The sequence below is a fragment of the Furipterus horrens genome, unplaced genomic scaffold, assembly GCF_987537825.1.
Source record: "Furipterus horrens unplaced genomic scaffold, mFurHor1.1.pri manual_scaffold_4, whole genome shotgun sequence".
In the NCBI taxonomy this organism is placed as follows: domain Eukaryota; kingdom Metazoa; phylum Chordata; class Mammalia; order Chiroptera; family Furipteridae; genus Furipterus; species Furipterus horrens.
Genome location: NW_028327174.1, coordinates 56,122,488 through 56,137,861, shown reverse-complemented (window position 1 = coordinate 56,137,861; position 15,374 = coordinate 56,122,488). Strand labels below are relative to the sequence as shown.

Below are 15,374 nucleotides of genomic sequence, written 5' to 3'. Positions count from 1 at the left end.
CCCTGCATTTGAGTATGTGGTCTCTAATTTTTATGTCTGATTTAAGTCTGCAACCCCCTTACACATTGTCTCACCAACCGATTAGATCCAACAGGTCATTTCCAGTTATATTCTAGGCTGAATTATTTTCATACTGTTTCTGTCTATGGTGCTGCAAGTCTTAGACCTTTAAATGACATCTGTTTGGATTCTGTCAAATCTACGTGTGTCTGATTCAAGGGTCACAGTCCTAAGGTCATCATTTTGACAACAGATGACACTTTTTTTTCTTTGCCACGGTAAATAAAACAAGATATAAAAGTTTTAAAGCTGGAAAATTAGCACACTCACATATTATCACTTCACTCATAAATGTTGAATCCCTAGTTGATGCATAAGGCAGCTATCAGCTCTTAGTGAGGAGATGATCTCAATTCAGAAATAAATTTAGAAATCATGTCACTCTCTGAATGGCGGTGAGTCATCTTAGAAGTAAACTTACCCAAGAGATGGTTTGCCAGTGTCCTGCTAAAGTGGCTTGAGAAATTCCTGAGTTTCATCAGGGCAAGAAAGCAGGCCTGGAATGTGATGTGCGTACATTACTTGCATGTACTTGACACACTGAGACAAGTATGAGTATGGAAGGTAGCTAAAGAGGAGGCAGCCTAGGGCCAGCCTGTCTAGGATTGGATCCTGGCTCCACCACTTACCAACTATGTAAGCTTGGGCAAATTCCTTAGCTTCTCTGTACCTTGGTTTCCTTAACTGTAAAATAGGTTATTATGAATATTAAATGAGATGATGTTCATAAAATGGTTAAAACTGTGTCTGACATATAAGATATATTATTATCATCTAATAATAATTGTGGAGTATTTTACTTCTCATGAGTTAGGAAATAAAAACTAACTGGCAGCTTGTTAAGAAGATGGCACAAAGAAAAGAAGAAATGGTTAGCTAACACTTAAGTCTGTAATCTTTTGTGAGTAAAGGGCACAGGTTTTTATTTAAGCCCATGCAGACAGGATTTACTTATATTAATCAGGAAATGCTTACATAGCACCAGACATTGGTCTATATGCATTACAAATACCAACTCATTTAATCTTTCTTAACAACACTTTGCTGTTATTAACATGCCCATTCTACAGATGAGGAACTGAGTGAGAAGCGAGCTGAGGTGGGAACACCAGGGACATGTGCTGAACCGCTGTGGAAGGAGGACCATCTCTTGGCTTCAGACAGGACTGCAAGTGCAGAGTAAGTAGACTAAAGAGGCTGAAGCCCAACACCAACAAACAGTTCTGGTACAAAACATTTTCTTACCTGTTTACCTTAATTATTTCCTTCATCAGATTAGTATAAGAGAAGTTATGCCTTTCTTGACCCAAATTGGTTTAAAGTGTGTAGAATTTAATTTTCTTATTAAGATTATAAAACTGGGAGAAATAAACTATCTGGGGTCACCAAGCCACTGTACTTCCCCAGCTTTACACTGAAGCCACACCGAGGATGACTAGGTCACTCTTCATCATGTCATCCAAAGTGAGGTCTGGCAGCTCTTACTATACTTGACATTTTTTGCTGGTAGGAAGTATATAATAAGAATTAAATTTGGTAAATTCCTGATTTGCTTATAGCATGTTTCATTTTGAATGTATATAACTGGCTTTGGCAAAGTTTCTTCTCTTTCTAAAATTGATGGAGCTACAAAGATCAAGTTTCATAACTGCAGTGTTGGCTTGTTAATAAGAAATGAAGGAGGAGGTTTCTCTAGGCAATTAAAACTCCATGTTGCTTTATGTCTGTTAGAGTAAGTCTAGTTTGGAACAGAATTAAAGGACAGAAACTGAGTCTTTGCCTCTATATTCTTAGCACCTAACACATTACCTGGCACATGGAAGGTGTAAGCTCATGCTTATCCCATCCAATTGAATCTTGGGGTGCAGCAGAAATGTGCTAGGTTAAATGCTCAACTGGGAGGAAATACTGAATCTTAACAGCTGAAATCTTTTTTTAAAAAAGATTTTATTTATTTATTCTTAGAGAGAGGAGAAGGGAGGGAGAAAAAGAGGGAGAGAAACAACTTGCATGTCCCCAACGGAGAGACCTGGCCCTCAACCCAGGCATGTGCCCTGACTGGGAATCAAACCAGCGACCTTTCGCTTCACAGGCCAGCACTCAATCCACCGAACAACTGAAATCTTAGTAGCAATTGTCTTTGGGTAGTACAATTCTTGTGCCTTTTATTTCCTCCTTTATACTTTGATATGTCCCCCAAACCACAGCTTTAGTCTTTCCAATGAATGATTGCCTATAGAAATAAGAGAACCCTTCTCTTTCATTCTTCTTTAAATTGTTTTTTTTATTTTAAAAAAGCTGACATTTAAAAGTTATATGGTCACACTGACAATACTTTCACAGTTGCTATGAAAACCAACAGATCCCCTTCCCCCTCTCTCTTCTTCCATTTCCCAATCCATAGAGGACACCACTTTGGATTCATTCAGTGATTATTTTGGTATTTACCTTCATGAGTATAAATAACACACTTATATTGTTTGATTTTGATTTGGGTATTTTCTATTTATTCTCACTATGGGGGGGTGGTGGATTTTTAACCTGTTTTGCCACCACTCCCATGTATATTCCAATTACTACCCCCTTCCAGCTTAGTTATGCAGAAATTTAGCCAGATTGATGCTCAGCGTTTAATTATATTTTGTAAATAATTATTTTTCGTTCCCTGCAGAACATGTTATTTACTCTAGAGTTAATTATTCTTTTTTAAATTTGTTCAGTTTTTCATGTCCTTAACACTAAGTTGACCATTCCCTCTTCTCCCTTGCAATTTTATAAATCACCTCTCAACATGTTTAAACACCTTAGGTATTCTATAATTTCATCTTTTAGAACAGCAGTTTTCAACCTTTTTCATCTCATGGAACACATAAACTAATTACTAAAACTCTGCAGCACACCAAAAAATATATTCATTTTTTTTGCCGATCTGACAAAAAGAGGTATAATTTTGATTCATTCACACAGGACGGCTATTGTTATACGTATTGGCTGTTGTGATTTTTTAATTTCACAACCTAAGAGAAAAGAGGTCAGAGCCCCTGACTAAATAGTCAAGTATTGCATGTTTTAAAAATTCTTGCAGCACACTGGTTGGAAACTGCTGTTCTAGAATGATTTCTTGGAGCCTTTGGGCTTGGTCCAATCTGGACTGATTTCTAGGCCTGCTATACAGCCGTTGGCTTGGGATTCACTGTCATCCTAGAGATTCCTTTTGTTTTTTTCCTGTGTTGGAGCCACTGCTGCCTGGATCCTCATGTCTTCCTCTTTATTAGTTAATTCATTCATTTTGGAGTAGCTTCCTAAAAAAGTGTGCATGGGGATAATATTTTTGAGAATTTCCACATCTGAACATGTCTTTATGTTCATATTTAATTGATATTGACTGGATGTAGAACACCAGGATGGAAAGCCCTTTTATTTTAAAATTGTAAGGCACAGATACCTCCTTTCTCTTCTAGCTTCAATCATTGCTGTTGAGAAATCTGATGTCATTCTGACTCTTGACCATTTGTGAGAATCATGTTTTCCTCTGGAATTCTGTAGAATCTTCTCTTTGTCCCCGCTGGTCTCTACTTTCACTCTAATACGCCCCAGTGCCACAGCGAGGGTCTGCTTTCACCCATTGTGCTGGGTGCTCGATGTGGAAATTCATGTCCTTCATTTCTAGAAAATTTTACCAAAAATTTTTTTTATAATCTTATCCCCCAGCTATTTTTGTGCCTTCTTTCTAGAATTCTTACTATTTGGAGGTTATGCTTCTCATATTTTTCTCTTCTTCATTTCATGTCTTTGCTTTAAGAGAGATGTCCTGCCCTGCCAGGTTGCCCAATTGGTTGGAGTATCATCTGCACACCCACAGATTGTGGGTTTGATTCCTGGTCAGGGCACATACCTAGGTTGCGGGTTCAATCCCAGGTTGGGGTGCACATGGAGGCAGCAAATCGATGTTTCTCTTTCATCAATATCTCTCTCTCACCCTCTCTCGAGTAAGGATTAAAGAAAAAAATACTGAGCGAGACAGGGGGATCATCACATCCCTTGTTTCATTTAATCCTCATAATTCTGGAAGGTAAAAATTATTTCTTTAAAAAAGAGAAGACCCCTGACTGGTGTGGCTCAGTGGATTGAGTGCCAACTTGTGAACTAAAGGGTCGCTGGTTGGATTCCCTGTTGGGGCAGAGCTTGGGTTGTGGGTCAGGTCTCCAGTTGGGGCATACGAGAGTCAACTACCCATTAATATTTCTCTCCCTCTCTTTCTCCCTCCCTTTCCCTCTCTCTAAAAATTAATAAATAATATCTTTTTTAAGTATATTTTATTGATTATGTTGCTACAGTAGTTGCAATTTTTTTCCCTTTGCTCCCCTCCACTCAGTACCCTCCTTCCCTCCAGCAATCCCACCCCCCTTAGTTCATGTCCATGGGTTGTGCATATAAGTTCTTTGGCTTCACCCTTTCCTATATTATTCTTAACTTTCCCCTGCCTATTTCGTACCAACAGATTATGCTTCTTAATCCCTGAACCATATCCCCATTTCTCCCCCTCCCTCCTCCCAGCTGATAACCCTCCAAATGATCCCCATACCTATGATTCTGTTCCTATTTTGGTTTGCTTAGTTGAATTTTTTTATTTTTTAGATTTAGTTGTTGATAGTTGTGAGTTTGTTGTCATTTTAGTGTTCATAGTTTTGATCTTCTTTTTCTTAAGTAAGTACCTTTGACATTTCATATAATAATGGCTTGGTGGTGATGAGCTCCTTTAGCTTTACCTTGTCTGGAAAGCATTTCATCTGCTCTTCCATTCCAAATGATAGCTTTGCTGGATAGAGTAGTCCTGGTTGCAGGTTGCCTTTCATTATATTGCTTGCCAGTCCCTTCCTGCCTGCAAAGTGTCCCCTGAGAAATCAGCTGATAGTCCTATAGGCACCCCACTATAGGCAACTTTCCGCCTCTCTCTTGCTGCCCCCAGGACTCTCTTTATCTTTCATCTTTAGTATCTCAATCATGATGCGTCCGTCCTGATGTGGTCCCCTCTGGGTCCAGCTCGCCAGGGACCCTCCGTGTTTCCTGGACCTGTATGTCCATCTCTTTTGCAAAATTTGGGAAGTTTTCCTCACTTTATTCAATTCTTGCTTCCTCATTCTGCATTGGTTGACTATTTTTTCTTCCTTATGTCCCAAATCATTGATTTGAACCCTGATTTCCTTCCCTTCACCATTGGTTTTGTGTGGATTTTCCTTCATTTCACTTAGCATAGCCTTCACTTCTTCTCTTATGCCTTTGCCATACTCAAGCATATCTGTCAAACCTGAGCATCTTTATCACCAGTGTTTTGAATTCTGCATCTGTTAGGCTGTCTATATCCTCATCTGTGAGGTTGGCTATCTCCTCATTGCTTGGTTCTTCTACTGGAACCTTGATCTGTTTCTCCTTTTGGGCCATACTTCTCTGTCTCCTCATTCTGACAGGCTCCTGTGTTTGTTTGCCTCCGCATCCCAGGTAGAGCTGTCACTCCTGTTATGTTGTAAAGGGAAGAGCCTTAGGGATTTGTCAGTACAGGGTGACCTGTTTCACCACGTTGTGGTGCTGTATGTGGGGGAGGGATCTGAGAGGGAACAATGCCTCCTGCCCCGCACTCACCCCTATTCCAGGCACCTCTCCCACTTCCTCTAGCTGCTGCCCTGGCCGTCGTTCCCAGAGCGGTGAGTCTGTGAATGTTCTAGGACCATGGGGGCCCTTTAAACAAGTGGACTTTGCTGAGAGACTGGCAGTTTCTGCCTCCTCCCCAACCCCCCCCTGGTCTGCACCGTCAGAAGCAATGAGGCTTGATTTTCCCTGGAGCTGAAACCGTGAGCTTCGAGGTCCAGTGAGGAGCTGGGAATGCTCCCCAGGTGTCCCTCCTGACTTTTCGAAATGTGTTACTGTGCTTTCTGTTGGCCCGCTGCCGCCGCCATTGCTGCTGCCGCCACCACACCGTGTCCTCTCCCCCTTGGCTCCGCCCCTTCTACCTGTCTTTATGAGTATTTCTTCTTTATATCTTTGTTTGTTGGACTTCCATGTATTTTGATTTTCTGGAATTTCTGGTTGTTTCTAGTCTTAAGGTAGTTGTATTCCTTCTTAGTTGTGGAGGGAAACGCAGTGTGTCTGTCTATTCCTCCATCTTGGCCAGAAGTCCTAAATAAAATCTTTTTTAAAAATAAAAATAGAAAAGGGAAGAGAGAAAGAGATTTCCTCGCACTGAATATTCTAGCCCTTCCATTGAGTTTTCACTTGTGCTATTCGGTTTTCCAAGAGCTCTTTTTTGTTTCTTGAATGTTCCTTTTTTAATAGTATCCTGTTCTTGATTCATGTGTGCTGTGTTCTCTCTCATTTCTCTGAAGATATTGAGAATTATTTGTGTATTCTTCCCCCCTTGTATTTTCTGCTTCCTCCAGGTGGTTTTATTCTGTCAGCACATTTTGGTCTTGGAATTTCATACCTGAGGTTTTCTTCTAATGTCTGTTGATCCTGAGCTATCTGCTCATACTTAACAGTGAGGAACTAAAGAACTGCAAGTTCCTGTTGCTTGTTATTTATGATCTTCACCATTTTGTTCTGACTGGGCTGTTTCAGTGAACCCCTGATATCAGTGTCCTAGACCCTTATTTTTCTCTTGGATTTGTCAGCTTCCTCAGAGAAGCTTTGTAGTCTCCCACCTGGGGGCTGTCTGGCTACCAGCATCATGGGTGTCAAATATAGGGATGTGACTGCACCCAGGGCTTCATCACTCACTATGTACATTTTCATTCCATCTTATTTTCAGTACAATAGCCATGCCCTCAGTTCTGCCAAATGCTCCCCGCCCACCTAGTTACCACTATTTTACATACCTCTTCCCAGGGACAGTTGCTGTATGTATTTGGGAGGGGGGTCTCATGGTCTGTTTCTTAAGAGGCTTTCAAACAATTCTCCTTTCCTCAGTCTCTCCTTTACCCCCATTTCCAGAGATATCTAGTACCCCAATTCTTGAGCCTTTTAGGAGTTCTTCAATTAAATTGAGTTGCTTCTTAGGTTTCCCATTGATGGCTTGTTATTCAATATTCTCAGTTCTGCTAAATCATTTACCACTTGTCCATTTGCTTCCTAGTTCCTAAAATTTCATTGTTGTGAATCTTCTCTTTTTCCCTGGGGATTATTGTCTTATTTTTAAAAGTATTTACTGTCATATTCATGGATTTTCACTAGAGAGCAGACAAAAATTATGTACTAAAGTGGCCATTACTTATTACTTTTCTTACTAGCCAATCTCAAAAGTCACTACATGTGCACAATCAGGTTCTGGAAATCTGCCTTTAAAAGTGTTCATGACACCTACCCTGAGCATGCTGAAAAGCATGAAGATGCTACCTATACAGCCTTGAACCTTGCTATTCAAAATATGTTCTATAGACTAGTATTGCTGTAGTTAGTTGGGAATTTATTTTTAAATGCAGAATCTCTGGCTCTGCACCAAACTTACTGAATCAGAATCCACATTTTAACAAGATCGACAGCTAATTCATAGCCAAATGCAAAGTTGAGAAGCACTGGCTCATAACAATAGCCCTAATGTTCTATTCAACAGTATCAAATTATGTTTGTAAATTAATTGGCCAGGATCTTTCATCTTAAATGTGCACAACTGTTCACAGGGATATGACCTAAGGGAAACAAAGTTAGTCACACAAGTTGAGTGATGATTCAGAACAGGTCCTGGGATTTCAAGCTCTGTACATAATTGTGACAATTATCAGGGTAAAGACTGTCTAAGTGATTCAGTGGAATGCCAAATACAGACACAGTTTATTCTAGTGGAAGGAGTGTATGTGATGCATGTCTTACCCATTATTGGGAACCAAATCTTAAAAACTATAATTGGCTTGTATAAGTGATATTGACAAAGATTAGAACAATCAATACACCTTTGCCATTGTCAATACTTTGACTTCAAAGAATTAGAAAGAAGCACCTGCTGCCTTGAAAATAAGGTCATTTATTCTCTCAAATCTAGGTCCCTTCTAGATCCAAGATATTAAACCTCAGAAGAAAAGCTTACAGATTGAAAGTTGTTTTTTTGGTAGCAGGGAGTATGCTCCAGGAAATCTCCTAGGCCTGGAAGAAGCAACTATTAGCTTTATGCCATTTAGGATTAAGGGATTATAGCTACCAATTCAGTGAATTGCCCTTAAATAAATAAGCCTGGCACCAGTGGACCAAAGGCTAGTAAGATTAGCCAATTGTCTGGGATAAAGGAGTTTGTCAGGTGTGCAAAACAAGTTACAGCCACAGGGGCAGAATTCTTAAGAGTCAAGAAGATCAGGTGAATTACTGTAAATCATAGCTGTAAGAGAGAGCAGAGTCGGCCTGGAAAATACAAGCAGGGAGAGTGTGTGAGCAGAAGTGTCATTGCACAACTACACAGGGACATTGTCAGTGCCCAATCCTGCTAGGTCCGTTGGATAAATCCCGGGCTGAGCTTGGCAAGAGGAGTTTTTACGTGAGAGGGCAGAGGTTGCATAAACAAGAAAAGAATCATGTCCTTTGTAGAAGAGTCCTAGGCTGGTGCTAGTGCCAAGTATAAAGTTAAAAAAGTAATGCAAGGGTGCAAATGAGTAAATGAGACAAAGATGAGCAGAATAATGCAGTGTCCAAGGGATGTCAGGAAGAGTGTTGGAACAGGTGTGAGGAGCAGACTGAGGAGAGATGTACAGAACAAAGGCCAGGAATGATTTCCTTTGATTCCTGTATAACCTGCAGTAGCCTCTTCAAAGAGCTACATGGGGTCAGATAGTTAGCTGATGGGGATTTCAACCGGACAAGTTCCAGAGAAGGCAGGAACACCTTCTTAGACAAGGTATCTAATTGGAATAAACAGAAGTCTGGTAACCGGCTATATAGTTTTATACTGCTATAATAATTAATAATACTAACCCAGATAGCAGAAGAAATTGGCAGCCTTGTCATTATAGAAATAATAATGGGAACTAACAATTACTAACAGCAGGTATTCAGTGTTCCAGGGAACTAGCCATTTTCAGTTCCCGTCCCAGCTAAGAATAGAACGGACTAACCACAATAAGTCAGTTGACACAAATTGACCTCTACTTGCTGACTCTAATGTGTAACTTATAGATAAACAGCATAATTGTATAAGAATTCTAGTCACTAACTCAAAAGCAGGCTCTGACCTTCAGACATTTCAGCTTTGGGAGGTTTGCTAACCTTCTACTGTAAAACTGGTATGACGCAAAACTAGGATGACGCAAAACTAGGATGACACAAAACCAGATGATGCACACCAGACCATGGCTTGACCAGTTTCAAGATCCTTATCAGAATAGAGTGTGCTGGTCTGCAGATAAAGAACTTTTCAATCCACTTCCTTTGATCTCTTTGTTCCCTCTCCCTCCTTATAAAAATCTCTGCCTGCACTGAGATGTTAATATGGTCTTTGGGACAAGGGTTCCCCATATTCTCAGGCTGCTGGCTCTTGAATAAACCATTTTTCCTTATACCAGCATCTGTCTCTGGAGTATTGGCTTTCAAAGCAGCTGAACCTGGGTCCAGTAGCAACCGCATTATGAGTGGAATAATCACTCTGAGGTAACACCTGAAGTTTAATAAAGCTATTTTTCAGAGATACAAAACTGTTCAAAATGGAATCCTTTTCTCTCTTGGAAAATGAAAAATATGTTGAGTTCCCACTCTAATGAGACAGGATAGGGTGAAAGGGTGCTTAAGGACACTGTGCTTATTACTCAGGAATGGATACAATGAGTGTTAAGACTTTGTGTCCTCTCATCATGGGGAGAACATGAGAATGTCTATCTGTACAAAGTAAAGTTGCATCTTGTCATCAAAGGCATAAAGTTGTTTTGTTCTTTTGTGGAAGTTAAATATATGTAGAAGAATTAAGTGACCCTGGCTGGTGTGGCTCAGTGAATTGAGTGCCGGCCTGTGAACCAAAGGGTCACTGGTTCGATTCCCAGTCAGGACACATGTCTGCATTGCAGGCCAGATCCCCAGTTACGCAAGAGGTAATCACACATTGATGTTTCTCTCCCTCTCTTTCTCCCTCCCTTCCCCTCTCTCTAAAATCAAATAAATAAATTTAGAAAAAAAAAGAATTCAGTGAATGATGAGTAGCCAAACAGATGAAATGTGATAATTATGAAGCTATTTTCTTTTAAGTTTCTATCTTTCTTTGCTCTCTTCTATGCTGCTGTGTCCGGGACTCTGCAAATCATATTTCTCTTCTGACACCTCTTCTCATTAGGATCCTCTAACAGGCTGTACAGGGAAACTAGGAAGCTGAAGAGGTAGGGATTTTATCCTTCCTGTTTGCTGTGTGTTCCTGTCCGTGTCCCTGTAGCAATCGTCCTTCATTGTGTTATCAACATTCATTAGTAGCATCACTTGATTGCAGGCCACAGGTCTTTTCTACACTCTCCAAACTGGCCTCATTATGCCTCCTCAGAGATACCATCACCAGCTAGCTGGCACCTCTTCCCCACAGGTGACTTCCAGCTCTGCAGAGACTTCCTCCAAGTTCCCATGGCACCAGCACCATTCAGCCAGTGCCCCATGCTCAGGGATCTGAGTTCCAGCTCCTTGGGGCGGGTTAGGACGGTTCTCTTCTTGGAGCACCATGATTCAGATAATCCCCACATCTTTTCTTTCCAGCCTTAGGAGTGGTAGTTGCTTCCTGAAGTGCTACTTCCACAAAATTTCAGTGTTCCCTTCTTGTCTTTCAGTTCTCTCAAGCACTGGTTCACAAGTCTTTATGTGAAATTCTGTCTTTTAAAATAGCTGCTGTGATTTCTGCTTTTCTACATAGGCCTTAATTGATATCTATTGCCCTGGCTATTCTGACATACTTATACACTCTTTTAGAGATTAAGCCCTTTCCCCATTTGAAAATCACTGCTGTAATTATGGCGCCCATATGTCCCAGTTTGCCTGGAATAATACTGACTTATGCCTGTTGTCCTGGCATAAACTGTTAATAGTGTAATGAAATATAAAATTCCCTCAGACATAAGGACCCACTGTTACTCAAGGGGATGTTTTCTATCTCTCAGGTATATTGTGGAGCAAGAAAATCAGAACCACTGCTATAAAGGTATAGTAATCAAAACAATAAGGTACTGACGTAAAAACAGACACATAGATCAGCAGGATAGCACTGAGAGCCCAGAAATAAATCACACATATATCGTCAACTAATATTTGACAAGGGAGCCAAAAATACTCAATAAGTGGTCTTGGGAAAACTAGATATTCATATTGAAAAGAATGAAATTAGACCCCTATCTTACAGAACTCATAAAAGTTAACTTAAAAAGGATTAAAGACAAATTTAAGACCTTATATTGAAGTCTTAAAACTCTTAGACAAAAACATAGGGAAAAAGCTCCTTCACATCAGTCTTGGCAACCATTTTTTGGGTATGATACCAAAAGAAACAAAAGCAAAAGCAAAAGCAAAAAAGCAAAAAGAAACAAATTGAAACACCAAACTAAAAAGCTTCTACATAGCAAAAGAAACCATCAACAAAATGAAAACGCAACCTACAAAATGGGAGAAAAATCTTTGAAAACCATATATCTAACAAGGGGTTAATATCAAAAATATATAAAGAATTCATAAAATTCAGTAGCAGAAACAACAATCTAATTTAAAAGTGGGCAGAGGACCTGACTAGACATTCTTCCAAAGAGGATATACAAATGGCCAAAGGAATATACAAATGAAAAGGTGTTCAACATCATTAGTCATCAGGGAAATGCAAATCAAAATCACAACAAACTATCACCTTACATGTCTTAACATGGCTATTATCAAAAAGACAAGAGACAACAAGTATTAGTGAAGATATGGAGAAAATGGGACACTTGTACATTGGTAGTGAGAAGGTTAATTGGTGCAGCTGCTATAGAAAACAGTACAGAATTTCCTCAACAAATTAAAAATAAAACTATCATAGGATCCCACAATATCACATCTAGGTATATATCTGAAGAAAATAAAATCACTGTCTTGCAGAGACACACACACCCCCATATTCACTGCAGCATTATTCACAGTGACCAACACATGGAAACAACCTACGTGTCCATCAGTGAATGAATGGATAAAGAAAATGTGAGATTATATACATATATATATAATATATCATATATAATATAGATAGAGACATACACATGCATATACAACATGGAATATCAAGGAGCCCTGGCTGGTGTGGCTCAGTTGGCTGGAGTGTCATCCCATAGACCGAAAGGCAGCAGGTTCAGTTCTGGTTAGGGCACATACCCAGGTTGCAGGTTCAATCCCTGGTTGGGTCACCTACGAGAAGGTAGCCAAGTCAACGTTTCTCTTTCATGTTGGTGCTCCCCCCCCCCCCCTAAAAGCATGAAAAAATGTATCTGGGTGAAGATTTAAAAAAAAGGAAGGAAATCCTGCCATTTATGACAACATGGATGGACTTTCAGGACATGATGCTAAGTGAAATAAATAAGACAAAAAATGCTGTATGATCTCATTTATATGTGGAATCTAAAAAAGCCAAACTCATAAAAACAGAGAGTAGAATGGTGGCTGCCACGGGGTGGAGGATGGGGCAAACACAGAGCTGTTGGTCAAAGGATACAAACTTACCTTGCTTTCCTTACTTTCACATTATACATTTCACATCAACACATCATACACCTTAAATATACACAATGTTATATGTCAATTATATCTCAATAAAGCTGGGAAAATATTTCAAACCCAGAACTACTGCTTAATGATAAATGACAGAATTGATTAAAAATAAAAGATCGCTCAACACCAACAGCTAAAAGACTAAGAGATTATAAAATTTATAAAGTAAATCAGAGTCAAACATTAAAATAGCAAATACCCTAAAAAATAAAGGTGAAACAAAGTAAAACTGAAAGATAATTAAAATGATAAAATTATTTTTAAAATTAGAGGGAAAACAAAATATAAAGATTATATAAAATTCAAAGATTAGTTAGCCCTGGCTGATTAGCTCAGTTGGTTAGGGCGTCATCCCAATATGCCAATGTTGTGGGTTGGATCTACAGTCAGAACACATACAAGAATCAACTAATGAATGAATAAATATGTGGAACAACAAATGAATGTTTCTCTCTCTCTCCCTTCTCTCTCTCTAAAACCAATAAATAAATTAATTAAGTCAAAGTTTAGCATATAATAGCTATAATAAAATAAAAACATAAACATAAGATTATTAAATTCAGACCACAAAAAATTTAAATAGGAAAATAAAAGTTAAAATGAAAAAATGATGCATAAGAAGAAAATTCCAGCTGATTAGACCCAAAATATGCAATACAATCAGAAATGTAAAAATTCAGTACACAAAAAAACAAAATATGCTTAAACAATGCAAAAAACAGATAAACAATTTTAGAGTCTAAGGAATGTAAAATGTAAAATTTCATTGAATTAAAAGAGATAGCGGCTTAAGTGCTTTAAGGTTAACACCTTGTTTCAGGGCAAGCCAGGCTCCTTGGTTGGAGCTGAGCAAAGCAGTCTTGACCATTCATCTTCCCCTCAAGGGCAGCTTACAATGCCTGAACTTCAAAAATATTAGAATACCTGCAGGAGTGGGATGAGTATTCACTGTCAAAGCTCTTGGTAGAGAAGTTGCAACCAGAGGTGAGCCTGGCTGAGCAGCCCAAACACGGTATCTGCCAGGCTGTAATTGATAGGTGAGGTGCCAGACTGCCTGGGTGACCGGCTTGCAGAAATATCTCTGCCCTTTATCACCTCCAGAAATAACTTCAAAGGTTGCTAAGGTAATAATCAGTTGCCAAAAATATTATGATTATTATTTTTAAATGTTTGATGTTGACATGGAAGAATACAGGTTTAGACAGACTATTTTATAATCACAGTAAAAGAAAAATGAGTTTAAAGTTCCTTATAGAAACTGCATAACTGAATGGAGGAGCAAACAGCCATAAAAATGGAGGGCAGTAAAAATCTCTCTCAAAGAGAGCATTAAATGCAAATGGGTTAACTCACGGAAAAAGAGTTGCCAGGGATATTTGCTAGCAACAAGACTCACTTAAAAAGACATTACAATAATTAGGAGATCTAAGATCTATTATATCAGTATAGTTTAAGAAAGTCAAGTGTTATCACCATAATATCAAAATTCAAAGCAAAATCATTAAGGAGAAAAACAGGATCACTCAATAATGATAAAAATAACCTAACAAAAAGTTAATGATTCTGAACAACTAGATGCAAAACACAATTTATGAAGAGGAGAGGAATGAGGAGAAAGCAGGGATAGATAGAAATATAATTAAAGATTTCAATGTTTGATTATCAAAACATGTTAATTAGTATGCAAAAATTAAAATGGAGAATCTATTATACACTATATGATTCTTTTTTGTTTTATGTCCACAAGTTATACATTACAATAAATAACTGACAAATAAGATAAAGAAATGTTGTTTCTTTTCAAGAAGATACGATCACAAGTTTGATCACATACTGGAACATGAAGATGCACTCCAAAAAATTTAAAGGCAATTTATTTCACTTATATAATGTGTCAAAATAAACAACAGTGTTACCAAGCAAGGGCCCACTGCTTGATGCTTGTAGAAGCCAATACTATGACATGAGCTTTTGAGAAAAGAAAAAGCTTTGTTTGTGAATCTACAGGCAAGGAGACAAGAGGCAGGCTCAAATCCCTCTCTCTAATCCAGGGTTCGAGGCAGGATTTTAAGGGGTTTCAGCCCTAGATCTTCCTGGACAAGAGACCCTTTGCTTCTGAAAGGGTTCTGGCACTCAGGTCCTGATTATGTTCCAGTCCTTTGGTTCCATGGTGGGAAGCAGTTAAGGGTTCACAACTGTTACTCATAAAGTGGTGTAAACTTTGGTTCTGGGTTTTGTTAAAAATAGGAGAGGACCAGTTTGAGCTGGTTCTGTGGTTACAAAAGCAGAATAGAAAAATGCCCAACCACAGAATATATATTAAAATATTCTGTTTTTTAAGTCCTCACCCAAGGACATGCTTATTGATTTTAGAGAGAGGAGAAGGGAGGAAAAGAGAAAAGGAGAGAAACACCAATGTGAGAAGGAGACATCGATTGTATGCACTTGGACCTGGGGACTGAATCCGCAACCTAGGTATGTGCTCTGACTGGGGATCAAACCTGTGACCTTCCAGTTTATAGACTGATGCTCCAACTAACTGAGCCACACTGACCAGGGCTAAAATATTCTTTTTTGTTTTTATGAGG

General features: G+C 38.9%; 1 pseudogene across 1 annotated transcript in view; it reads left to right on the top strand.

The window, feature by feature from the left end:
* Positions 1–435: 435 nt before the first annotated feature.
* Positions 436–15,374, top strand: part of LOC150011985 (small ribosomal subunit protein uS9-like) — a 37,642-nt pseudogene continuing 22,703 nt past the window's right edge. The window contains exons 1-3 of the transcript XR_016510617.1: positions 436–455; positions 1,151–1,239; positions 11,160–11,200. The product of XR_016510617.1 is annotated as a small ribosomal subunit protein uS9-like (transcript). The remainder of the gene's footprint in view (positions 456–1,150; positions 1,240–11,159; positions 11,201–15,374) is intronic.